At 29.3% G+C, this 27579-nt stretch overlaps 1 long non-coding RNA gene across 1 annotated transcript; it reads left to right on the plus strand.

Annotated features, from left to right (window-relative positions):
* Positions 1 to 3780: 3780 nt before the first annotated feature.
* LOC121208283 (uncharacterized) lies at positions 3781 to 4954 on the plus strand. The gene is made up of 2 exons (XR_005903237.1): positions 3781 to 4215; positions 4611 to 4954. It is a non-coding gene; the product is annotated as an uncharacterized lncRNA (long non-coding RNA).
* Positions 4955 to 27579: the final 22625 nt, after the last annotated feature.

Consider the following 27579-nt stretch of genomic DNA (forward strand, 5'->3'; position numbering starts at 1 on the left):
TAGTGTCATACATTTAATTATTTCTATTTGATTGAATTTAAATTTCAAATATTTCATATAATAAACATATTTTAAATTTTTTTAATTAATTTAATATTAGTTTTCTTTTAATTAATTTTCAAGCTAATTTAATTATCATAAACTTATTTGCATTACTTCTTTCTGTTAATAGATACCCGATTTAGAGAGGTTTATCCTAATAAATTCCCAAAGAGGTTACTGCTTGACACGATGATTATTATTATTTTTATGTTGGTTTTTTCATTTATGCATTTTAACTTAATTTTTTTTAGTTTTAATAATTATTTACTCTTTAGAGTTTAGATAGTATTTTAAAGGCATTGTTTTCATGACTTATGAGTTAATTAGGATTTACACGCCGAAAAAATTAAAAATAACCTATTAATTAATTCTAATGATGTATTTAAAAATAACCTATTAATTTATATATAAACTTGATCTACAAAGGAAATAGATTTTATGAATTATTTCAAAATTTTAAGAATCCATTTTTTAAATGTTATATTGTCGATTTGTATATGATAGAACGAACTGTATCTATTATATGTTTCAACAATGTGTTTAGTAGTTGACTTACATAATTATAACTTACTACTCAATTTAGAGGTTAGAGAAATAAAGGAAAAATATTTTATTAATTATTTTAAAAATTTTAATTTGAGTCATTTGTATTTTACATTAAAATCTATTAGATTATTTACCTTTTTTAAGAGCACTCCTTGTAAGGGGATTAATCATTGTTCCCAATGATAGATGCACTGAAAATCATCATTTAATTTGTATTAATTTTTTTCATCCATAATTTACTTATTCACATTTTATAAAATAAATGTTTGTTTATTTTTTACATCAATAATATACTTATTTATAATTTACAAAAAAAAATGAAAATATTGTTTGTATTGTATTTTATTGTATTTTTACATTAATAATATATTTAGTTACAATTTACCCAAAAATGAAAATGTTGTTTGTATTATAATCTATTGTATTTTACATCAATAATAGAATTATTTACAATTTACCCAAAAATGAAAAAATATTTTTTTTGTATGTTTATAATTTTTTTTATTCGATCCTCTCCTCAATGTTTCCCCCAAATGTAGACATGTTGTCTACCTATACTCAAGGTTTCTACAATAATTGCATAGTTACGGGTTGATCTATCTTCTCCCGAATATTCACATTGTTGCGTATCCGACTACATTTCGATTGACCTTTTGGCTTGCAACGTAACATAATATCCAGTAGCAACTTGAATGGAGCGCTTGAAATAGGCAGCAAAATATTTCATTTGAGACCGGTGGGAATTCAGATTTCCATACTTTATATATTCATTTTAGTTTGTACATTTCATCAGCATGGCTCATGCTATCCAAATGTGTCGAGGCTCATGCAGTAATTGCATGTGTACATGGAAAATAAAGTGTTTGAAATCTTCCATAGTCTTAGGCCCTGTGTCTCAGGTATACAGGATACCATCCCTTGATAATACCTGTCGAAACCATTTTCAAATCGGGTTTTGGAAAATGGGAATCGATTTTAAAAAACGAAAACGGGAGTCGCCACCAATCTTTTTAGGTGTGATTGGATCACCTTTAAAACATTTTGTTTTAAAATCATTAGTTTTGGTCCACGAAATAAAAGAACGGGTTCGGGAGTCGGTTACGTACGAGGAAGGATTAGCACCCTCGTAACGCCCAAAAATTGGTACCTAATTGATTATCAAATGTCTTTAATGTCGGAAATTTAAAAAAATTTTGAGATGTAGTCCTCTTTAAAATATTTTAACTTTGAAAATTGGGATTCACTCGCGTCAAAGTATTGACATTAAGTTAACCTTTTTTGAAATTCCTATCTCGAAACAGCAAAACGCTATATCCAATAAGTTAGGACATATTGCTTTGAAATTCCAAGATAGTGGCTTGCATTTAGAAAACCTAAAAAACTTAGAAGGGTACTTAATTATTCAAATTCAACGAGAAAAGTGGCAACCCAATAAGTTAGGGCACTACTTTCTCGAAATTTCTAAACACCAAGCATTGCCTTATTTGCAAAAAAAAAATCTTATCTCGAGGTAATAAGATGTCATATCCAGTGAGTTAGGACACAACACCTCAAATATCAGAGAGTAAGTATTTTATTTAACACTCGTATTATGATTTAAAAGAATATGCTGTTATTTAGGTTAAACGCGGAAAAAAAATCGAAACCCAGTAAGTTAGGGCGCGATTGTCTCGGATTACCAAATACGAAATATTTACTTTTGTGAAAGAATTACTATCGAGTTGGATAAAACCTAAATTCGTAATGAAACGGGATAATAAAGAATGCATAACAAATAAAAATTGATAACCATAACAGGATAAACATAAACACAAATGGGAATGATAACGATAAAAACGAAGATAAAATAAATGCGTCAAACGAATAATAAGAAAGGGAAATAACAAATAAGCTAAATGTTTGAAATTATTTAAAAAAACTATAAATAAAATAGATGATGAAATAATAATAATAAGAGTAAATGATATCTAAATAAAATAAATGTGCTAAAATACATATATATTAAATTAGTTAATGTAAGAAAATAATAACGTATAAGTAAATACAACAAAAGGAAAATATAATAATAATAATAATAATAATAATAATAATAATAATAATAAAAATAAAGAGGTATTATAATATAATAATAATGATGATAACAGTGATAATAAAAATAGTTTAATATGAATAATATATATATAATAAAATAAAATGTATCAAAGAGCTTAAATGAAAAGTTATATATAGATATAATACAAAGTAAAATTAAAAAAAAAAGTAATATATAGAAAGTTCAAAACAAATAACAATAAAAGAATTTAAAATCGTTAACGTATAAAAGATGTATACAAAAGCTTAATAACATATGAAGTTTTAAAATGAATAATAGCAGAAAAGTTTATAACAAATAATACAAAGAATTTAACTCAATTATTATATAAAATGATATAACTAAATAACATATAAGAATATTGAGATAAATAATATATACGTATATATACATAATAATTTAAAATACAAAGATGTATATAAAAATTTTAAAATAAATAATACGTATAAAAGTTTAAAAGAAACAACATATGTAAAATATTTAAAATTGATAATAATATAAAATATATGATATGTTCAGTAATAATAATAATAATAATAATAATAATAATAATAATATATACAAAAAGAAAAAAAGAAATATATATAATGTGACAGAATCGATATAAAATTAATTAACTTAATAATATGATGATAGCAATAGTAACAATATAATAATAATATAAATAAATAAAATAAGTAATTTATGGGAAGTTTAAAATAAATAACAATAAAAAGCATGTGAAATGATTAACATATAAACTAGTATAACTAAATATTATATAAGAAATTTTAAAATACGTATTATATGTATAAACTAATTTTAAACAAAAGGGACATATAAGACTTCGTAATAGTATGTATGATAGATTAAAATAAATAATCCTAAAAAATAAAAAAAAAAAAATAGTTTAAAATGAGTAGAATAAGCTTAAGATACCTAATAATAACATAGTACTAATTGTAATAGAGACAATAGGTATAAAATATATGGAGAAGGTGATGAATAAATGAATGATTATAAAATGATGACAAGTAATAAGGTGATAATAATAAAATAAAAGAATGGAAGAACAACTAATAATTGAGTACAATAACATATACAAACAAATAAATAAATGAATGAACCAATGAATTAAAATAAAATAAAATAAAAGGTTAATTGAAATTTAAATCGAATTGAAAGGAAATAAAGAACAAAAAGGGTTGAAATGAAATATGCAAAGGAAATGGAGGGTTAATTAGGAAAATACCCCCCAATCCTCAAGAATATAAAGCCCTCTTTAACAGATCAATCAACCCTGCCCTTTTTGATATTAACCCTAGCCGTTTTCATCCATTCAAACCCCAAAGAAGACAAGCCCAAGCTGCCATGTAGCCACCGCCAACGGTGGCCGACGGAGGGTGGTCCATTCGGATTCTAACCCCGTTCAGACTTGCGATCAAGAATCTAACCTCTATGATAGCAAGGAATCAAAAAGATAGTATCACCCTCTTTATTAGATTTGGTTTCAACAGAGAAGAAACTCCGATATATACCAACGGTCTACGATTCAGGTGAGTTACCCGCTTTTATCCTTTTCTTTTCTTTTTATAAACAGTCCAAAAAAAATGAAAAAAGAAAGAAGAACCACGCAAAAAAAAAACAGTGAAATATTGGGTCGAATCGAAAGAGAAAAAAAAAGGAACAATCACCTCTTTGCTTTGAAAATTTTTGATTAATATTCTGTAACCTCTTTTTTGTATTTCAAATCTCTTTTTTGTATTCAAAATAAAGAACAAAACCCCCAAAATACCAAATCGTTTTCCCCGTTCCAAATGATAGATTCAGGCTTTTTAAAGCCGATCTACCAAACATTCATTCCATATTTTTTTTGTTTTTTGTTCCTTTGTTTATTTTTTTCCCATCATTCGCATGCTTTCTCTTGCCCTTGTATTCGTTTCTGTTACAGGTGCCATGCGACGCGTGGAAGAGGCGACAGTCAGGGGCGTGGTGGCCGAGGCGGCATGCGTGGGAAAGCCAATGGTGGAAGCGGTGGCTGAAGAAGGGGGAGCGGCTGGAGGCTTGGGGCTTGCTAAAAATTTTTAAGATTAGCTGGGTTAGGGTTTAGTTTTAGGCCTATTGGGTTTGGGCTTGTAAAATTATTTGCTGGGCTATTATATTTTATTTGTTTATGGGCCCGGGCAACATTGGGCTTGTACAATACCCTCATCGAGTCTATGTAACTCCGTAACCTGAAATATTTCATTTGGGCACGAGTGACACACTGCAGACATAAAGTTCGCTCTTTGTGCATTTTTTGTAATATCTTTCATCATTTCCTCACACCAAATGTGATCACCCTTTATCTGTCCAACATATTTTTCCACTCATTTTGGAAACAAGGCTAATAACCAAAAATATGTTTCTTTGACAACCAACATTATCGACAAATATCGCATCCTCTTCAATATGGAATTTATGCATTCCGCTAGGTTCATTGTCATGTGCTCATATTGTAGACCTCCATCGTATAGTTGAGTCCATTAATCCTTCGGTATCCCATTGAGGTATTCCGCACCGCTTTTGTTTATAGCAAGCAAGTTCTCCAACATTTCATGGACTTGATATTGGACGTGTTGGAAAAAACTCCAGTTCCAAAATGATGTTCCTACACAACGAAAAATTAAAATTTTGAAAATCGAGCCAGTTTGTGATATTTATAGAAATAAACCCTTTACCAAAATCGCACTAGTGTTTTTGGTTAGATAAATCCTTATTATTCTCGACTTTCAATCAAACAACCTTCTCTGCTATTTTCGTATCATGAATTGCTTCTAGTGTGGGCTCAAACAAATTCAAATCAAACACAAAACCAAAAAATATTTACTTTACATTCAATGAGAAAGTAAAATTCTCTCTTTAATAGAAATCGACAAAATTGTTATTCCGAAAAATAAAATTTATACTTAGAAAATAAATTCTTATTATTTTTAGGCAGAATAATCTCAAAGTTGTATGTTTAGCCTTACCGATGTTATCTATTTATAGGGAGGAGAAGTGAAACCCTTGTGGAATTAGAAGTTTATTTCAATAAAAAAACAAAATCTTAATCTAACTAGGATTGGGGGAGGGTGGTTCACAAAAATGTGCAAGTGTACATAATCGTTAACAAGTAATAAAATGGTAAGTATCGAGTATTGTCTCCACAGAGACTGTATAGGCAAATACTGTGGAATAAGCCTTAGCAAATTGGTAGTGAAAAATAATTAAGGGTGATTTAGACTAACTACTTTGTTTAACTAAAAATTACTAAATGACAGGAAAACATAGAAAAAAACAACAATTCACAAAACTAATCTCAATGACATAAATGTGTTAGATTAATTATCTTATTTAAATGTGAATTACTAAAACCAAGTAATGATGTTACGAAAATCCATGACAACTTTACTATTCATCAACCCATGAAATCATACTTATTAAATTATCTTTTTTCTAACAGAAGTCTATATTAAATCAACTTAGTAATTTTCATAAGTAGTCTAGTCATTCATATTAAGTGAAGTAATAATATATCTTTATGCTGAAACAATTTAGTCACATTAATTCCCGATTATGCAAGGTAATAAAATTATTTCGATATTATTACTGAATTTACCTAATTATTCATAAATAAGATCAATCATACACCAATCAGATAGTATGTCAATTAATTACAATCTGGGTCTGATTAAATAATTAATTCAGTTGCATCTGCACATTCATAATGCACAAATAACATGTCATGGTTTTATTTGACTAAATGAACAACCAAGGCACATAACATCACTAACAACATTTTAATAAATCTAAGTTAAGAACATAATCAATATAATAACAATAAATTTAAGTCGTTATCATTAAATTGGAAACAAAAAAAAAATTTGACAAGCATGTTCATCACTGCAAAACAAAATAAAAGTAAAAAAGAAAAAGAAAAAGAAAAAGAAAACAAATCTAGTGTTTTTCTGCTCGTGTTCCCTTTTTTCTTTCTTTCTGCTTTGTTCTTTTTTTCACAAATATCCTTAAGAATTCTAAAATTTTGATGCCTAACACTCGTTTGGAATTGATTCTCTCATCTTTCTATGCTTTTCTCTTAAAAGGGGAGTGGAAGAATGGAAGAGATGAGAAAAGATGATGAGTGAGTGAGTGATGAAATGAGTGATCAGCTAGGGCCTACTTATACATGAGGAGAGTGTTTATTTTTAGCAAATTGAAGCCTTGAAAATATCTCCCCCATGGTCGGCCCTTGCTTTAAGGGAAGAGTGTTGATGGCTTTGTTATATTTAGCTTGGTGCATGGGAGAGGAAGCTTGAAAAGAGGTGGGAGTTTGAATGGCAGTATGAGGAAGTTTTGTGGTTGGTTTCTAAATATTTTAATCAGCCTCGGATGGCTAATTTGGGCCCCTTGATAGATAGTTGGGCCTCTCTTCATCAATGGGCAATTCAAGCTCTTTTCTCTTTAGCAAACTATCCAATCTTTCTCCCCAATTTTTGAGTTGGGTCAAGCATGTCCCATGATCCATTAATCCCTTAATTTGGGTGTCCAAAGCTAATTATTAATCAGCCCTCCTCTGTATAGCTTGTGCTCTAGGGATGCTACAACATTTGAGCTCCAAAAGATGACTTTCAAGACTTCTATTTTCTTCAAATGCACCAACAAAATTGTGTACATTTAGCACATAAATAATTAAAAATAGAGATTTTTCTTTAATTTTTCCAACTTAGATATTCTGTAATAAAATTAAAAAAATATAATAAAAAAACACTTGAAATTTGCATGACTTATTAGTCAGAAGATGCTATAAAAGTCTATATATTTTGGAGTTATAAGAGGCTGACAACCCTAGTTGATGTTGGATTTGGTGCCCTAAGTGTAGTATTATTGTCTAAGTACACTAGTAAATTTTTTTTAACATACTGGTTAATAGAATTATTCATAAATTATATTAACAAACTTTGTATTATTGTCCTCAAATAATTTTTGCACGCAAAGCAAAATAGAAACAAATGTTGCTCATTGGTTATCTAAATGTTTAACTAATACTAAGCGGTATTACGTGGTCGGATTGTAGTACGGAAATGCAACTTGTATTAGTAGACGAACCTAAACATGTCCTTAGTCTAATCAGAAATGAAAAAATCGATTAAAAGACTAATATGTCATCTATCAAGTCCAATTGGGGAGATGCTTTGTCTTGGGCATTGGAGCGGATGACTCCTAGAAGATAGAGACATAAATGTGGTTGATTGGACCGACAGTACATCAAACGACCCAAGAAAAATAGATCCTGAATTCGTTTATGGATTTATTCACTTGTGACGTTCATAGTGTGATATACCTAAATCCGTTTATGGCAGACTATGTTGACTTGTATACTTTGATGTAAATAAAAGCTGAAGTTCAAATAGATAAGGAACCAAAAGCTGGTGTGTTAGGTGTACAACTTCTATAGTATGTAGCATCATTTACAATAGTGGAATTCATAATCCAAAACAGGAGTAAATAATATCCTCTCATTGACCTTACATGGTTGATGAAAAGTAAATGTTGCCACGAGTTGTCTGTCTTTGAGATGGATGACTTGATCACTATTTGATAGTGATTGAATTTTCCTGAAGGAAGATGTAATGGTTACCATGAGATAAAATAATATCATATTTGGAGAATGAATATTATCCCAAAGAGATCAAGGATACCTTATGAGGGTAATACACTCACGACAAGGTCATTGGACGAGCATTAAATTGTTGCTTTCGTAATGATATGTTGTTAGGGAGAGCTCAGTCATGATACTATTGTAACAGCCCGATTTTGACTCTAATTGGACATAGTGGTTTCGGGACCACAAGTCCGAGTTAAAAAAATATTTTAATATTATTTCATGTGTTTATTATATGTTAATTTACATGTGTGAAAATTTCGTGAATTAATTTTATTGTTTGTGTGCTTAATTTAATAAAAGGACTTAATCACATAAAATGTGAAATTGACTAATTAATGTGTAAAGTGCTAACTTGCTAATGTCTTTATAATGTGAAGTCCTTAATAGGAAATTAGGCCATTATTCAAGATAGTGGATCGCATTATGCTTATAAATTATAGTTTTTATATTATGTATAAAGGTTATAATAATATATTATATTATAATGTTAATATATTAAAAGACAAACAAATTAAAAGCCACATTTTTCATCTTATTTTGACCGAAACTAGAGAAAAGAAAAAGAAAGAAACCTAAGCTAGGTTCGGCCATCTTTTGAAGCTTAATTCAAGGTTAGTTTTTGTTCGGTTTTTGATGATTTTTACGTTTTTGAGATCGTTGCTTTGAATACTTCAAAACCCATGTCTTAATTTTGTGAATTGATGAATATTTTGAATTATGCCATTGATGAATATTTGTGTTTTGGGATGTTTGATGATGAATAATGGAAGATATGTCTTAGATTAACATGTTTTGTATTGGTATTTTTGATGAATTTGAGTATTTAGGGCTAAATTGTGAAAATAAATTTTTGAGGGACTAAAATGTGAAATAAATGAAATGTGTGGACTTGTATGAGAACCATGAATATTCGGCCCTTGTGTGTTATGGGCAAATTTTGTGTATTTTGTGTTTTGTGCAAAAAGGACTAAATTGCAAAAAGTGCAAAATGTTAGGGGCAAAATGGTAATTTTCCCATTTATGTATTGTTGGACTCAAATGAATGTTTTGATGAATAAAAAGGTTAAATTTGACTATGTTTAGATCAAGGAACGAAGAAAACGAATTTGGATCGGGGGAAGTCGAAGATAATCGAATAGTCGATCGTGTTTGCTGATATCCGAGGTAAGTCTATTAGCTATTTAATGTCATAAAATCAGTATATAAATAAGTATATGAGCTGTTTTTGGATGAATTATAATTAAAAATATGATAGTTGAAATAATTAAAAGTATGAGTGAATTATATATATATTATGCAAATCTACATCTATATGTTCTCGTATTGAACTTAGGTATGCCATTTATACAAGTTTATAAGGGGTTCGACTATGCAACTATGCATGTATATGTTCTTGTGATAAATTTAAGTATGAAACTTATATATGAAAAAGGGAGATTCGATTAGGTATGTATGTTCTTGTAAAGGTTCTTGAACGGGGTTGAAGAGATGAAATTATTAGCTTGGATTATCTTAATGTGTTCGAAAGTACGATATTAATAGTATGCTTCAATGTGTTAAGTTATATATATATATTCGGATGTATAATTTAGATATTGAGTTGAATTTGATGACTGAACTTTTTATACCGATGTGGGTTAAGGATATAGTTTATAAATTATTGAGCTGAATTTTTATGTGAATTCTATATACCATTATGATATACAACTCCTATGAATTGAGATTCTTTTGTTAAAGCTTAGTATCATTCGGTTTATCGTTAGTGAAATTATTCAGACTATAAGTCTAGCAGGCTTAATGCCGGTGACACATTTCAGACTATAAGTCTAGCAGGCTTAATGCCGGTGACACATTTCAGACTATAAGTCTAGCAGGCTTAATGCCGGTGACACATTTCGGATTATAAGTCTAGCAGGCTAAGAGCCGGTGTATTGAATCAGGTTTTAAAACCTAGCAGGCTAAATGCCGGTGAATCCGTTTAAAGCATGTGATAATATACAATTGATACCTCTATGATTTTGATTATATGAAATCGATGTATACATAAATGTTCAATCACATGATTTTAGTCATATTAACTTGATGAGCATATATATATACATATATTTGGTCTAAGCAATTGATAGATATGTATATATATATATATGTTGCATTCGGCATAGGTGGATATATTTATGTGTATGCATTCGACATAGGTGAAAATAAGTGTATGTATCTATGCATTCGGCATAGATGGGTATAGGTGCATATGTGCATTCGGCATTTATGGATGATAAGCATAAAAATTTGGCTTTTGATATATGTAGTTGAATAGTTGTATTTAAATGGATTCGATGAAGTGCGAACAATAAGTACTCTAGAAATCAGTATATGCTGTTAAGGATTATGCTAGTAACTTGATTATATGCATATAATGTATATACATTTGTCCGTTTATGTGTATTAGATAAATATACATCCTTTTAGACTTAAACAAAATGACTCAATAAAGTAGTGTTTGATTAGTAATCATATTTGATGATTGTAATTTCAATAAATTTACTTAAAGAATTATATGATTCTTTTATATGTATTATAGATATGCTGTAGACTTACTAAGCTATAAAAGCTAACTTTGTTTGCTTTCGTTCATTCGTTTTTATAGATTTTTTTTTGGAGACGCGTTACGAGCTCGGGGATCATCAGCACCGCCCATCACACTATCGACTTCTTTTGGTATTTTGTTAAATATTTGAACTCGATCTTATGGCATGTATAGGCTTGATAATGTTTTGGATAATTTTGAATCCTATTGTGTAAATAGCAATGCGAAAAGAGTTTAACTTCCATGCTTGAATTTGATTATATATGTTCATGAATCGGACTTGCATTTGGAATTAGATATTAAAGTTATGTTTATGTGAGCTTGGTTTCGTAATGCCTCGTAACCCTGATTCGGCGACGGAGACGGGTTAGAGGTGTTACAACTATAGTGGAATGACTTCGTGACTAAATGAGTTTATAATTATAGGCAAAAAGTCGAAACTTAATTATAAATCATTTGAGCCCCAATTACATATGTCCAATCGGCCGCTTTGTTAGCTCGTTGAAACCAGAACTGAATTGCGCGTTTGAATAGAAATGAACAAAATGAATAGGAAAAGAGAAAAAAGAAACATTCAGAAATGATTATGGTTTTCTCCGAAATAGAGAAATGGGATCATTTGGAAATTAATGTAGTTTCCAAAAATGAAAATGGAAATGAAAATGATTCATTTGCAATCCTATATGTATTACTTAAAAAATTATCGGAAGAATGAGTTTATGTTTTTGGACTATTTTGAAGTCCAAAAATGAAAACAAATCATTCGGTCATAATGAACATGTCGAGTTGTGAAATATTGAACATATTTTCTTGAAATTTTACTAGAGCCAAAATCGTCTAAGTTATACCAGGGGTAAAATCGTTAAAATTTTACTAGGGGTAAAATAGGGATGAGAAAATTGTTTTATATGTATAAATATTAAAGTTTATTTTAGGAAATAGAAAAACTGAATTGGGTTGGATCACATTACAGAGTACTGGGTCAAAAAGGCCCAAGAAGTACTCGTAATTGGACTCGATGTGAGAGAGACCCAAAAACCCCTCATGGACATGAAGGGGGTGACAAACCTAGTAGGAATACTAGGGTGTGCCGTCTACCCTAGTCTTATTCTAAGTAGAATGTTGTTTTTCTATTTGAAATAAACTACTCCAACTCAACAGGGGTTCTAACTTCTCTTTCTATAAATAGATGACACTAGAAGAGTTATTAACACAACTTTGAGAGATTGTTATTCTGCTGAAAAATAGAGAGAATTTATTATCAACTATTACATATATTTTTCTGGAATAACAATTCTACCAATTTCTATTAAGAAGAGAGAATTTTCATTTTTACCCTAAAAAGAGAGAACTTCACCCTAAAAGGAGAGAACTTTTTCTAGTTTTGTTTTTCGATTCAATTGGTTTGAGCTCACACTCGAAGCAGTTCGTGGTACGAGTATAGCAGATAAGATCATTTGGTTGAAATCTGGGAACAATGAACATCCTCTAATTCGAAACACAAGTACGAATTCGGTTAAGGTTTATTGCTATAAATATCACAAACCAAGTCGGTTTTTAAAATTTTAATTTTTCGCTGGGCAACAAAACTATTTTCAAACCGAGATTTTTTCAAAAATTAAATATACTAGGGTTTGTAATCTTATGTATTTAGCATAATGAGCTTTTGGGTCTCCCCGTATCGGGTCCAATTATAAGTACTTCCTAGACTTTTAACCAGTACTTTATAATTCAATCCAACCTAATAAATGTTTTTTTTTTATTTTCCAAAATAAACATTATAAATTAATTTACCAATTAAATAATTTTCTTAATCTGATTCCAATTATGTTAAAATTATTGTAGCTTTACCGTAAAAGAATCTATGAGAAAATATATTCAATATTTCTACATTCAACAGATCCACTATGAGTAATTAATTTAATTCTATTTTTGAACTTCAATTAATTAATTAATAATTTGAAAAACCATAAATAATTTTTCAGTTCATGTCCATTTAGAGAAAACCACATTTATTTCTGAATGTTTCCCATTTATCTGACTTTACCTTTTCTAACAATTTCTGTTCATTTGATTCATCATGCAATTCATTTCCGGTTTCAACGAGCTAGCGGAGGGACCAATTTGGCACATGTAATTAGGGCTCAAATGACTTATAATTAAACTTTAGCTTTTCTCCAATTAATTATAAGCTTATTTAGTTAAAAATTCATTCCACTATAGTATCATGACTGAGCTCTCCCCTAATGACATACCATTACAAAAACAACTTGATTAACACTCATCCAATGACCTTGTTATAAGTGTGTTATCTTCATAGGATATCCTTAATCTCTTTGGGATAAATTTGTGTTCCTAATATGATCCTATTTTATCTCATAGTGATCATTATATCTTCCTTCATGAAAAGTCAATTACTATCAAATAGTAGTCAAGTTATTCATCACAAATACGAATGACCCATTGCTGTGTTTAATTTTAATCTATCATGTAATGTAAGTGAGAGAATATCATTTAACCATATCTCAGTCTATGAATTCTATTATTTTGAACGACGTTGCATATTGCAGAAGTCGTATACCCAACGCACCAACTTCTGGTTCCTTATCTATTTGAACTCAAGCTTTTACTTACATCAAAGTATACGAGTTACGCATGCATAGCCCGTTATTCACTCAGATTATGGTCTGTCATACTATGGACGTCGCAAGTGAATAAATCCATAAACGAATTCAGGATCTATTCTCCTTGGGTCCAGTCCGATGTACTATCATTCTAGTTAATCACACCTATGTCTTTATCTTCTAGGAGTCATCTACTCCAATGCCTAAGATAAGGAATCTCCCCAATTGGACTTGATAGATGACATATTAGTCTTTGAATCGGTTTGCTCATTTCTGATTAGACTAAGGACATGTTTAGGTTCTTCTACTAGTACAAGTTGTATTTTCATATTACAATCTGACTACGTAATATCACTTAATATTAGTTTAAACTTTAGCAAACCAATGAATCAATATTTGCTTTTATTTTTATTTTCATGGAAAAACCACATGAGGACATTAGACAAAATATATTAATGTAGTCTATGAATTATTTTATAAACCAATCTATTTAAAAAAATTACAAGTTTACAAACGAATATACTACACTTAGTGCACCAGATCCAACAGTCTTTCATTTGCCCTAGTGAAGTAGATGAGTCATGTTCCATATTCACATGCTCTTCACGTGTTCCTCAGAACTCTTAGCTAGTAGAGTTTTGGTAAACGGGTCCGTAAGGTTATCCTCGGATATGACCTTGACTACATCCACGATTCTGTTTGCAATTGCCTCCCTTATGATATGATAGTATTGATCAATATGTTTTTTCCTCTTGTGGTTTATCGTTTCTTTGGTATTAACTATTGCTACATTGTTGTCACAATACAGTGTGATAGTTTTTTTCATACCATGAACGAATTCAAGATTTGTAAGGAACTTTCAAAGCCATATTGCTTCTTCTATAGCCTTAGAAGTAGCCATATTTCTTTGTTCTTAGCTTCCTCTTTGTTATCAACCCTAGTTGCCTGTCCAGGGTTAGATATCCCTTCGCTAGTGTAGGTTGTAGGGAGTACATCATATGTTCTTATAAATTCTACATTAAAAACAATATTACTTGTGGATTGTCCACCAATGTAGCTTGATGGTGTACCCGCATAAGTGTTTCCAACATAGAACATTGTGTTTGGAAGTTGAAATCAAAAACACTTATAGAATGTCGTGTCAGAGTCTCCAAGTTTGGGTTACCAACCAACCCTGACTGTATGCCAAAGTTGAAATTGAGGGCTAAAATTGAGGAATGTCTTCTCATTGATGATCCTGGCATTTCTTAATAGAAGATTTGTAACAATACTGTGAAACAATCGCCCAACCATGTGGTTAGAATTTTTGCTTCTTGTCCCCGAAACAAATTTACTAGAACTATTGTTGAACTCAGACCACTTTCCTGGACATTGACAAAGTGAGTATATAACTCTAGTATAGTAGTTCCATTAGACAATGCCTATCAAGCATCGCTGCGACATCCATGTCACCATTGACCTCAAATATATCATATCTAATAGGGTTGAGTGATGTTAGATGTCTATATTTCAAGCTTGAAATTCTCCTCTGACTTGAAGTCAACACTTTCCTTCTAATTATTAACCAAAGCTCGTTCAATTTTATGCTTTGGTTGAAATCTGATTCTGCATATTGGGCTAATACAGAAACAACCCCAATATCTGTGTCACAAATTTGACTACTGTAATAAATAACAGCTTTAATTCGTCTACTCATCTTCACCCAAAAAACTAGTTTCACATGTTTAAAATGAAACATTATACAGAAAAATAAGTACTAATTATCCAAATTAAAACAATGACACTTACTTGAACTAATTTACTTTGTTGGTTTGATTTTTAAACTTCAAAATTTTAGCATCAACAATGGCCTCCTTATGCAAATCTCCTTATGAAAACAATTTGCTCTAAATTTAACTATTGAAACCTCTACATAGAATGACTTCATTTTATAGGAAATTCTACCACCGGATATGAAACATAATTGCAAAATGTTGGAAAAGATTAGACATGAGAAGTAAAAAAAATTGCTTCTAACGAGAAGCGTTTTTCTTAAAAAGTTTTAAATATAACATTATTATCTTCCATGAAAAAGATTGGATGGGATGTGTGAATTTTACCCCGGGATTCTCGGACTTCTGAAAATTTATCCTGGGATTTCGAGTTTAGGGTTAGGGTTTGGTCACAGTTTTAAGAAACGCATTGTAAGGGACGTGTTTAGCTGGGACAAAAACTCTCTCAAAAAACGACCTATTTTCCTAAATTTAGGAAAAACCGACCTAAAATCCTAATTTTCATTTGAAATTGGCATATTTACTTAATTCCCCCACTTTTTAATATATAAAATACCTTAAAAGTCAAAAGTTTAATTATAATTCTAACTAATTGTAATAAATGCAATACAATAATTAATTGGAATTTTAAATTTAGGACTTAATCCAATATTTTTGGTAAATACAATATAAATGCAAAGTACTTATAAATTTAAAATATAAAAAAAAATCATCTTTTGATTTTCAAACAATCCCATATTTGAAGTCTATACTAATATTCTTTTTTAATTAAATTAATAAATCTTAATCTTATGGTTGCAAAATTTTGCTAAATATGTTTATGTTTTAAAAAGAAGAATTAAAAACACAGTTGTCACATGATATATATTTGAAATATGGCTTAACATTAGTTTAATTTACTTTGACTTGCCTTAAGGCATCATTTCTACAGTTAGACATTATCATAATATTTAATCCAGGTAAAAATGAACTCATAAAATTCTCTAACAATTTTTTCATGATTGTTCATGTTAGTCTATTACATTTTGCTCTTAAATTATATGTTTTCAAGGATTGTTTTTAACGTTGGACTTGGATTAAATTTCTTAAAAATATGAAATCCAAAATATTATATATAAATATATATATATATATATATTTTTGTGAAAATCTTTTTCTGTTCAAAGTATACCATAATTTAATATTATTGTAACTTGAAAACAATATATTATATGTATATCGTACATTTGACCTGTGCATTACAAGTTATGTAAATTTTATTTCATATTACAAACATCTTAAGTTTTTAATGCGTTAATACAAAAATTTTACATGTAACAAGAAACTAGAGAAAATATTTGTGAAGGAAAAAATTGCAACATAAACCCCTTTACCTTTTTAATATAAATTGTCACATAAATTTACTGGTCTTATATCAATTATCATGGCTTTAAAATTTTTTTAATCATATTATTAATGAAACAATACAAATTTTATGAAAAATTTAAGAAATCATATATATATATTCTATAATTAGGTTTTAAACAAATAAAGAAAATTGAGTAACTTGACTTAGTTCTTATTATGACAAATGGCAACAAGAATTGTTGCCACATGTATATTTACATTGATAGGGTTAAATTAGCTGAATATGTCAAAAAAAAGTTAATTGACTAAATAGGTATTTTTTAAAAAAAATTAAAGAAATAAGTTATTTTTTAAGAGAGTATGAAAGCACGTCCAGCTAGGCGCGATTTCTACACAATTAGTGTGAAAACGTGCCCAGTTGGACGAGTTTTCTTACTGACATGTCAGGGAAAGCGCACCCAGCTGGATGCGCTTTCTTTTAATTATCAGAAAATACGTCTAGCTGGTTGGGCTTTCCCTGACATGTCATCAGAAAATCTCGTCCAGCTGGACACGCTTTCACATACTCTCTCCAAAAATGACTTATTTCCCTAATTTTTAAAATTTTGACTTATTTTACCAATTAATATTTTTTCCAACATATTTGACTAATTTAACCCATTCACTGGACATATAATTTCTTTTAAAAAATGAGTATCCACTTTAAGGGTAAGTTTGACTTTGTTTACCATTCCTATTGCACACGTAATATTTCCTTTTAGATTGATATTGATTAAAAAGAATGGAATGCTTGTGTATCAATTATGGTAAAAATTTAGCATTAAAAAACTAAAATTGTAATAGTTAATAAAATTTCTATAAATAAAAATCAATAAATTTGAATACATATTAAATGGGTGACCATATAATTTCAAAATTAATTTGTAAAAGTGCTTTGCAAGCTATTTTGCTTTTGCTTTTGTTTTTGAGCCTCCAAGGTAGGATTTTTGTAACACTTCTAACCCATATCCATCACCGGAATAGGGTTATGGAGCATTACTAGAGTTTACATTTTAAAACTATTAAAAATATAAATCATTTACTTCACAACATCAATCATAGCAAATTCCATCAATAACATACATATTGTCCCCTATATGAGCCCTCGAGGCCCTAAAAACACATTTAGAAACAAATCAGGACTAAATCGAAAACGTTTAGAATTTTTTGGGAAAAGATGAAAATTTTCAAACTGTAGGGGTCACACGGTTGAGACACATGCCTGTGTCTCAAGCCATGTGGGCATTCGAAATAGGGACACACAGCTGTGTTCCAGCTCGTGTCCGTGCTCGTGTAACTCTTTGACTTGGGTCACACGGCCAAGCCACACGCCCGTGTGCCAGGCCGTGCAAATCTCGAAATGCAACCTTTAAAAACCTATAGGGGACAGATGGCGATGTCACATAGCCGTGTGTCACACATGGCTGCGACACACGCTTGTGTCTTTGGCCGTGTGGACGAAAAATAAGCCATTTCCACACTAAACATGTTAGCATACATGGTATAAATCATAGGCAAAAATAACATGTATAGCCATTGATCTCAACATGAACCATTAGAAATTGTCACCTATCTCAAATTTCATAATTTCCATGTATCAACATATCAAGGATATTCATATAGTTTCATGTCTTAATTCATATCATTTTCTTTACCACTTCATTTGCATAACACATAAGACATAAACGCAACATCACTTAAATTATACTTTTCATAATCATGAATGTTCTTACTTGAATCATTGATACATCATACCTTTCTATAATTGTCGTAGTGAAATCAATCAGAACACTTACCAGTTCATCCTTTTTCATACCCGTTGAACCACTTAGAATAATACTGGATACGCGGGAAAGCTTACACAAAGTGTGCTAAACATATAGTCGTAGCTCACATGAGCTATAAAATGGGTGTGCTCACACAAGTTGTCGGTCAAAATGTAAGCTACATATGTTGCTCACACAAGCTGTCGAGTATTCGCAACTAATGCCGGACCTCAGCCATCGGTAGGACATTCAAGACCAGCACCCGCAACATGGTAACTTGGGTCTGCTCACACAAGCTATCGGTCGGAACGTAGTTACACAGTGTTACTCACACAAGCTGTCAAGTAACCACAACACATGACGAAAACTCAGCACTGGTAGGACGTTCAGGACCAGCACCTGAAACATTGTAACCCTAATGACATGTTATTTGTATCCTATATATTCCTAAGATTCAAACGGGGCTCAATAATCGCGTACGTCGTTGAATTTATGTCGTCTCATAATATGGTAACTAGTATAATAACATAATTATTGATTCATTTTCAATAAAATTATATATTAACATTCAATTTAATCAAAATTATACATAATACAGTTCATACAAACTTATTTGGCTAAATTGCAGAAATACTAAAGTTTAGGGGCATTTTGGTAATTTTCTATTTTCCTCGATTTTCCACCTGATCTTGATCTAAGTTAATAATTTCGTTCAATATATTAATTTAGAAAATAAAATAAAAATTAATTTCATGCAACTTGGTCATTTTTGACATTTTTACAAAATAACCCTTAAAGTTTTACTTTTATTCAATTTAGTCCCTGAGCCCAAAACATGCAAATTAACCGTTTTTACCCAAAATTTAGCCTATAATAATACTTATGGCATCCAAAAAAGCCCATTTATGCAACAAATTCACATTTAATCCTTGCATTTTTACTATTTTAACAATTTAATTCCTATTTATAAAATTCATCAAAAATAACTTAATAAATTACTTTTAAATAACAACTAATATTTCAAATTCATCATTTAAGATCTAAAATAAAAATTTTCATCAATGGAAACATTCAAAATCTTTAACAGTTTCAAAATCGAAGGTATGGGCTAGATGGACCTAATTGCAACGATCTCAAAAATATAAAAATTATTAAAAACATGGCTAAAACAGACTTACATGCATCAAATGAAACATGGTCGAAAGCTTCATCTCAAAACCCATGATGTTTTCGGTTGTTGAAGAAGAAACCAAAAAGATGATATCAAATTAACCTTTTTGTTTTTATTTTATTTTAATTTAACTTATCAAATTACCATTTTAACCATGATTAATAAACAAATAAAACACCAATTTCATGACCATAATTGTCCATAACATAAATATATGGCATAATTAGCATCAAAGGAAGGTTTAATTTCACAATTGGTTCTTCAATTAAATTAAATTCTAACCAAATAAACTTATTTACAATTTAATCCTAAACTAATTAAGACTAAAAGAACAATTAATCCAAAAACTAGTGGATTCAATCATAAAATCACCGCTTGGAAACTTTTACCATGGTTTAATTACCATTTAAGTCCCTTTTCCTTTATTCAATTAACCATTTAATCACTCAAATCAAATAGTGATCAAATTTTACATCTTTTACAATTTAGTCCCTTTTAATTAATTAACCATCGAAACGTTAAAATTTTTCAATGAAACTTTAATACCACCTTAATGACACTCCATAAATATTTATAAAAATATTTATGACTCGGTTTATAGAAACGAGATTTTGATACCTCATTTTCTAAAACCACTTGAACATAATAAATTACTTTTATAACAAAAATCACTATATCAAAAAACTTTTTAAAATCATGTTTGACTCGTAAATATTAAATAATAATATTTACGAACTTACTCATCGGATTTGGTGACCACCAAAACCACTGTTTTTGATACCACTAAAAAACGGGTTGTTACAAATTTTACCTTTTTTTTTGGAATATCTAATTTAATTGTGAAAGTATTTGAAAGTTTTTAAGTTGATAGAATGTCTAGAATTATGCATAACCCATCCCAACCCTTAGATAGGAGTATAAAAGCGCTTGAGCATGCTCGAACCCACGTCTTCTTGTATTAGCAATAATGTTAATATCAACTGAGTTAAAACTCAATCGGCTGTCGTGTAAGAATTTAATATGGAACTAATGCATGAATCCCTTTTATAATACCAAATCACTTACAAATCAAATTAAATATGATCTCTTGATAGTAATAAAATTATTACCTCCAATATTTACGAAAATACCAAACCAAATACAAATTAAAATATGGTCTTTTGATTAAAATTGTTAAGTATGACTCCTATTCCAGTCAAATTTGAGAAATAATCTTCTAGCTAAACTATGTTTATTTGTTTCAATCGAACTCTGATTAGTCTAGATTATTTTATTATTATTTGACCTATGAATTTAACCTATAAATAAGCTATTTTACAACCTTAAAAAATACACCCATTAGAGATTAGAATTCATAATACTTTTAGAGAATTTTGTGTTTATATGTTGAGGGTTCATTGTTTTCGAGGTTTAGATTTTATCTCCATCTTTTGTACTCTTCGTTCTTTTGTCATTATAGTAAAATTATCTTTGCCCGTGATTTTTTATCCTCTTTAGAGAGGTTTATCCACGTTAAACGTATGTTTAATTTATCAATTTCTTTCACTATTTTTACTTGTTGGTTGCTTAATCGGGTCAATCCCCAATAAGTGGTATCAGAGCTAGTTCAATTTTTGTATATCAACTCATTCAGAGATGGCAACAACAAGATTTGAAATTGAGAAGTTCGATGGTGTCACCAATTTCAATCTGTGGCAAGTTCGGATGATGGCAATTCTAGTTCAAACCGGTTTGAAAAAGGTTGCTATCAGGAAAAAGCCTAAGAATCTAAATCACACAAAATGAGAAGAGCTTAATGAAAAGACCTTATCTGCAAACCAATTATGCCTCGTGAATACAGAATTGTAGGAGGTATTGATGGAGAAAACCTCATCCGCATTGTGGAAACGGTTAGAAACTTTTCATGCGACTAAGTCTCTAGCTAACTGTTTAGTGTTGAAACAATATCTATTTACGTTTCACATGAATGAATGTGAGCTTCTTACAGATCACATAAGTCAATTCATTACTCTTTTAAATGATTTAAAGAATGTTAAGGTTCAGATTGACGATGAAGATCAGACTATGCTATTATTGTGCTCTTTACCCCTTTCATACAAGTCTTTCAAGGAGACCTTGATTTATGGCAGAGACAAACTCTAGTTTGAAGATGTGAAGGGTTATTTGTTGAGTAGAGACAAACTTGACAATGAATTTGGTTCGGATAGCAAGGTAGATAGGCAAGCTTCTGTTTTAGTAGCATCAAAGAAGCGAGACAAAGGGTGTCGCTATTGTAAGAAGTTAGGTCACGTCAAAAAAGATTATTATAAATTGTGAAATAAAAGGATTGATGAGAGTAACGAGGAAGATGTAGCTGGTGCTAATTTGGCCGATGAAAGTGTTGATGATTTATTGTTAGTGTCAACAAGCGAAAGCTTCGAGCTTACATCCGAGTGGATCCTAGATTTGGGATGTTCTTTTCACATGTTTCCTAATAGAGAATGGTTCTCTACATACAGTTCGGTTGAAGGTGGAGTTGTGTGCATGGAAAAAGATTCATCTAGTAAGGTAATTGGTATTGGTACTGTTAAAATTAGAATGCACGATGGGACGATTAGGGCACTCTCAGATGTTAGGTATGTACCTGATTTACGAAAGAATCTCATCTCCTTAAGTATTTTAGACTCGAAAGGATGTAGAATCAACATTGATTCAAGCGACATTAAGGTATCTTGTGGAACTCTCGTTTTGTTATAAGGTAAAAGGACCGACAATCTTTATATTTTGAAAGGTTCTATAGTGATGGGTGAAATCGGACATCCCTCATCCGTTACAGAGTCGAAGTCAACTCTTTTGGAGTAGAGGCAATTTGGTCATAGGAGGGAAAAATGTATGACCGTTTCATTGAAGAGAGGTTCTTTTTTGGATACAGGTTTTGAAAAGTTAGGGCATTATGTTTGTGAAAATCAGACCCTGGTTAATTTTGATTTTGTAGTGTATAAGTCGAAGGCTAGAAATCTTCCAATTTCTAAGCATAAATTTGACTCAGTTAATTCCTTGCATAGTTCAAGATAGGCCTGTGGCGACCTTTGGCAAAGATGACGTTGTGAAAATATGAGTCAATGTGGAGATTTGTTAAGTATGACTCCTATTTCAGTAAAATTTGAGAAATAATCTTCCAGTTAAACTCTGTTTATTTGTTTCAATCAAACTCTAATTAGTCTAGATTATTTTATTATTATTTGACCTATGAATTTAGCCTATAAATAGGCTCTTTTACAATATTAGAAAATACACCCATTAGAGATTAGAACTCATAACACTTCTAGAGAATATTGTGTTTACGTTTTGAGGATTCTTTATTTTCGGGGTTTAGTTTTATCTCCATCTTTTGTACTCTTAGTTCTTTTGCCATTATAGTAAAATTATCTTTGCATACGGTTTTTTATCCTCTTTGGAGGGGTTTTTCCACGTTAAATTTGTGTGTTCAATTTTCAATTTATTCTGCTATTTTTACTTGTTCATTGCTTAATCAGGTCGATCCCCAACAAGATTAAAATTAATAAATCCAATAATTAGGGAATCTAATTAAGATTTTCCAAACATGTAAGTAAAGAGAAAATGGACAAATATTAATTTTATACATGAACTTTGGTCTAATGTGTAATTTGATACATGAATTTTGATTTTATGTAGTTATACACATAAGACTTGAATCATGGTGCATATGTATACATGAAACTTTAATTTTGATTCAATTGTACATATTTTAAAAAAATGAATACGTACAATTATTTTCATATTTAGTTAATATAATTGTTTGTATATGTAATATATCAATGTAAAAAGATGTTAATTTGATAATGTTATTAGTGATTTGTAAAAGTTTAATCAAACTAAAATTTTATGCATAGAATTGCTCAAATCAAAGTTCCTGTATGATTTGTACATTGAATCAAAGTTCATGTATAATTTTGGCATTTATACCTAAGAAAAAAAAACTATATTCTATTTCAACCAAACTAAATTTAGGGTAGTAATGCAAATAAGCTATATTAATCTAGGTTTACTTATCTTTATAAATATCATAAATTTCCCATTTATACGTATATTTCATTACCACCGTTTTAGTATAAATTTTATTTATATGCAATTCTTTAACACAGTACTTTTTTTTAAATTTCTCAAGCTTTAATGGAAGTTAAATTCTCCTTGAAGAAATCAAATCCTAAACCAAAATAAATATTACATTCTTATTTGAATATATTTATTATTCTTTCAAATGTCTTTTCGAAAAAAAAGAAATTTAAAAATTTATCTAATAATATTTGTAGTTAATTTTTTTTTTGTTTTAATGCATATCATGTTTAAAGAGATGGATGCAAAGAAGCTAAGAGACAAGTTCTAGTTAAGGGTTTCAAGTTAATTTGATGGACTTGGGAAAGGCTTTTGCACACAACAAAAAACAATGTTAGGGTAAATTACTAAAATAATTACTTATGTTTGAAATGTTACGTTTTAGTCACTTATATTATCGCGTTGTAACATTTTAGTCACTAAGCTGTTAATTGCTGTTAACGGTGTAATAGTAAGCTAACGTGACAGGTTAAATCGTAATTTCAAACAAAAATTTTAGGTTAATTTATACAATTGGTCCCCATATTTTTTCATTTTGAGCAATTTAAAAATTTTCTTTTATGTTCTTTTAACTCTTTTTTTTCATTCTCTTTTGCTTCTCTCTCTGTTTTCCTCCCTTCTCCATTTCTTTTAACGTATTTTATTTTTATGCTTTTCATTTGTTAAAACTAGTCCTTATACTTTTATTTTTTTAAAATAATTTAATTTTTTCGAGTGAGGTGAGCTTGTGGACTAGTTTTAACGAATTGAAAAAAAAACTATATTAAAAGAAATGAAAAAGGGAGAAAAAAAGAAGAAACAGAAGAGAATGGAAAATAAAGAAAAAAAAGGGAAGTTAAAATAATATAAAAAAATTAAATTGCTAAAAAAAATAAGGACCAATTTTAAAATTCAACCTAAAATTTTCGTTTGAAATGATGATTTAATGTGTTATGTCAGTATACCGTTACACCGTTAACGGCTCAGTAACTAAAATGTTATAACACGATAATTTAAATGACTAAAATATAACATTTTAAATATAAATGATTAAAACGTAATATGAGGTAAATAAAAATGACTATTTTAATAGTTTAAATTCCCATTATAAATTGTATGCCTTTTCTTTTATTTATTTTTCAGCTTCTGTTTGCAAATCGTGATGATTAATTTTGTTTGTTTATGATCGTATGTGTGGGGTGAAAAGGCCAAGAAAACAGTTGTATATTTTATTTAGTTGCTTATTTTCCAAAAAAAGAAAAATGCATGAGTTAGAGGATAATAGTTGGTTATAAATATGATTTTGAGTTTATTAAATTAATCAAATTTTTTATATTATTTTACAGTAAAATAAACTATAATTAATTTCAACTTACCAGTTTTGTTAATCCTTTATACATGAAATAAACCATAATAAAAAATAAAAAGCTTTTAGAAATAAATATTTTTATTTTAATTAAATTTATAATATTTTATAAATGTTTTTTAAACATAAGTTGTATAATAATTTTTAAATAAGCATATTTTCATAAATTTTAATATTTTAAAATTCTAATTGAAGTTTTTAATAATATAGAATATCCTATTTTTAAATTCAAAATATTATTATATTTCAAATAATTTTATGCATACATTAAGCAGTGCATTGCATGAGAAAAAAAACAGTAGATAAATGTAATTTAAGTAAGATACACAACCGATTCGTATATCATATGAGTAAACAAAATTAATAACTTAAAAAGATAATTTTAAAAAAATTAGTTTTTAGACATTAATAAAATTAAGTGATGCCATACAATTTTTAAAGAGATAAAAATATAAATATGCACATATCCATATACGATCTCTTTCCTCACTCAATTTAACTTTAATTAAAACTACTTTAAAAAATCAAACTTAATTACAAATTCAATTTTGTAGCACAAAAGCCTCCTTTGCAACAAAAAAATATCATTGAAGTAATGAATTCATATTTTTATGACTTTCTATTGTTAATATCTGTTATAAATGTTTATGCAGATTAAATTGTTTCCTTAAGCAGCTGAAGGGTGTTGCACCCGTCAATTCTTGTAAAAGGTTAGAACTTTCGTTTATCAACTTCTAATTCTTATTCCAAATCTTTGGTGAGGAAAATCTCGGACACATTAATGGATCTTGAATAGAGAATGAAGAAATAGGATAATGCTCCAAGGCGCGTATCAATCCACTATCTTTAAGGTTCTATTTACTCAAACTTATACTCGGTGTGCAAATGAATTTCAAGCAAATGAACCTAGAGGATACAATGAAACTTGATGACTATTTGCGTTTTGCACTGACGAAAATAGTCCACTAATCACTGAACCATATATAATAAGAAAATCAGTTTCTATAAAGAAATACTTCAATAATTCTTTATACGACAATCTAATAATATTAAAAGATGGAGGAAAGATAGAAATTTAGAAATTGTTGGTATGATTTCAAAATAAAGTTTCATTCCTATTTACAAGAATTTTCATGTCTTTTCATAGAGACATCTTTCAATAGGTGTCTTGTTTTGAATAATAAATCTTTAAAAAGACACATAATTATTCAACTAATATTATAACTATTCAAGTAATATTATTTGAATAGTTATAATTCTTTGTAAAAACTCAAGTGATATAATTCTTGACCAATAACCAAAAGATTTAACTTTTAATTAATTACACCATTTCATTTATAGTTATTGGAACACTATAAATATTTGAAAATGTTCCGACAATCTTCCCTCATTTTAAAAAATATTTTAGATTTTGATATTCTTGGAAATAAATTTGCATAAATGAAGGTATCTTATGATTTGCCCTTCACTTAGTGAAAACATGTTAAAGTTAACCAAAATTGCATGGTAGACTAAGCTTTGAAACAACTATTCCATTTGATTAACCGAACACATCTCACACAATGATTTCAATATCAGTCAATACATTGTAACAGTTCGGTTTAGACTCTAGTCGGAATAGTGGTTTCGGTACCACAAATCTGAATTAGAAAAATATTTTAATATTATTTTCCGTGCCTATAATATGTGAATTAGCATGTGTGAAAGTTTCATATGAAAATTCGATCAATTGTGTGATTAATTTGTAAAAAGGACCTAATCGCATAAAACGTAAAAGTTTCATGCTATTTGTTAAAGTATTTAATTATTATGTCTCTTTTAATGAGAGGTCCTTATGTGGTTAATAAACCACTAGATTAATGAATGGACAAAAATGCCTAGGTTAATGGAATTTTAATGTTATTTCATTAAGGGTAAAATAGTAAACTAAGCATAAAAGATGTATTAAATAAAAGAAAAGTTAAAATAATCTTATTTTCTATCATCCATGACCGAATATTAGAGAAAAAGAAGAAGAAAAGTTGGTTCTAGGGTTCGGCTATTGATATTCTTGATTAAGGTATGGATTTTGTTTGATTTTTGATAATTTCTACGTTTTTGTAATTGTTGTTTACTAATCTATCAAGCCCATGTCTCAATCTTTGATTTTTGTTGATGATTTTGAGTTAATTCATTGATGAAATTATAAGCTTTGTGAAGTTAGTTGTTGGTAAATGAAAGATATGTTTTGGGTTAACATGTTTTGTCTTTGAATTTTTGATGAATTTGAGTAATTTGGGCTAAATTGTAAAAATGAGAATTTGAGGGGATAAAATGTGAAATAAATGAAATATGTGGACTTATATGAGCATTAGGAATATTCAGCCAAGCATATGTCTAAGGAAATTTTGTGTATTTTGTGATTTTTGTGATTAGGGATTAAATTGTCAAAATGTGAAAATGTGAGGGCTAAATTGTAAAATGGCCTAAA

The sequence above is a fragment of the Gossypium hirsutum genome, chromosome A10 (assembly GCF_007990345.1).
Source record: "Gossypium hirsutum isolate 1008001.06 chromosome A10, Gossypium_hirsutum_v2.1, whole genome shotgun sequence".
Taxonomy (NCBI): Eukaryota; Viridiplantae; Streptophyta; class Magnoliopsida; order Malvales; family Malvaceae; genus Gossypium; species Gossypium hirsutum.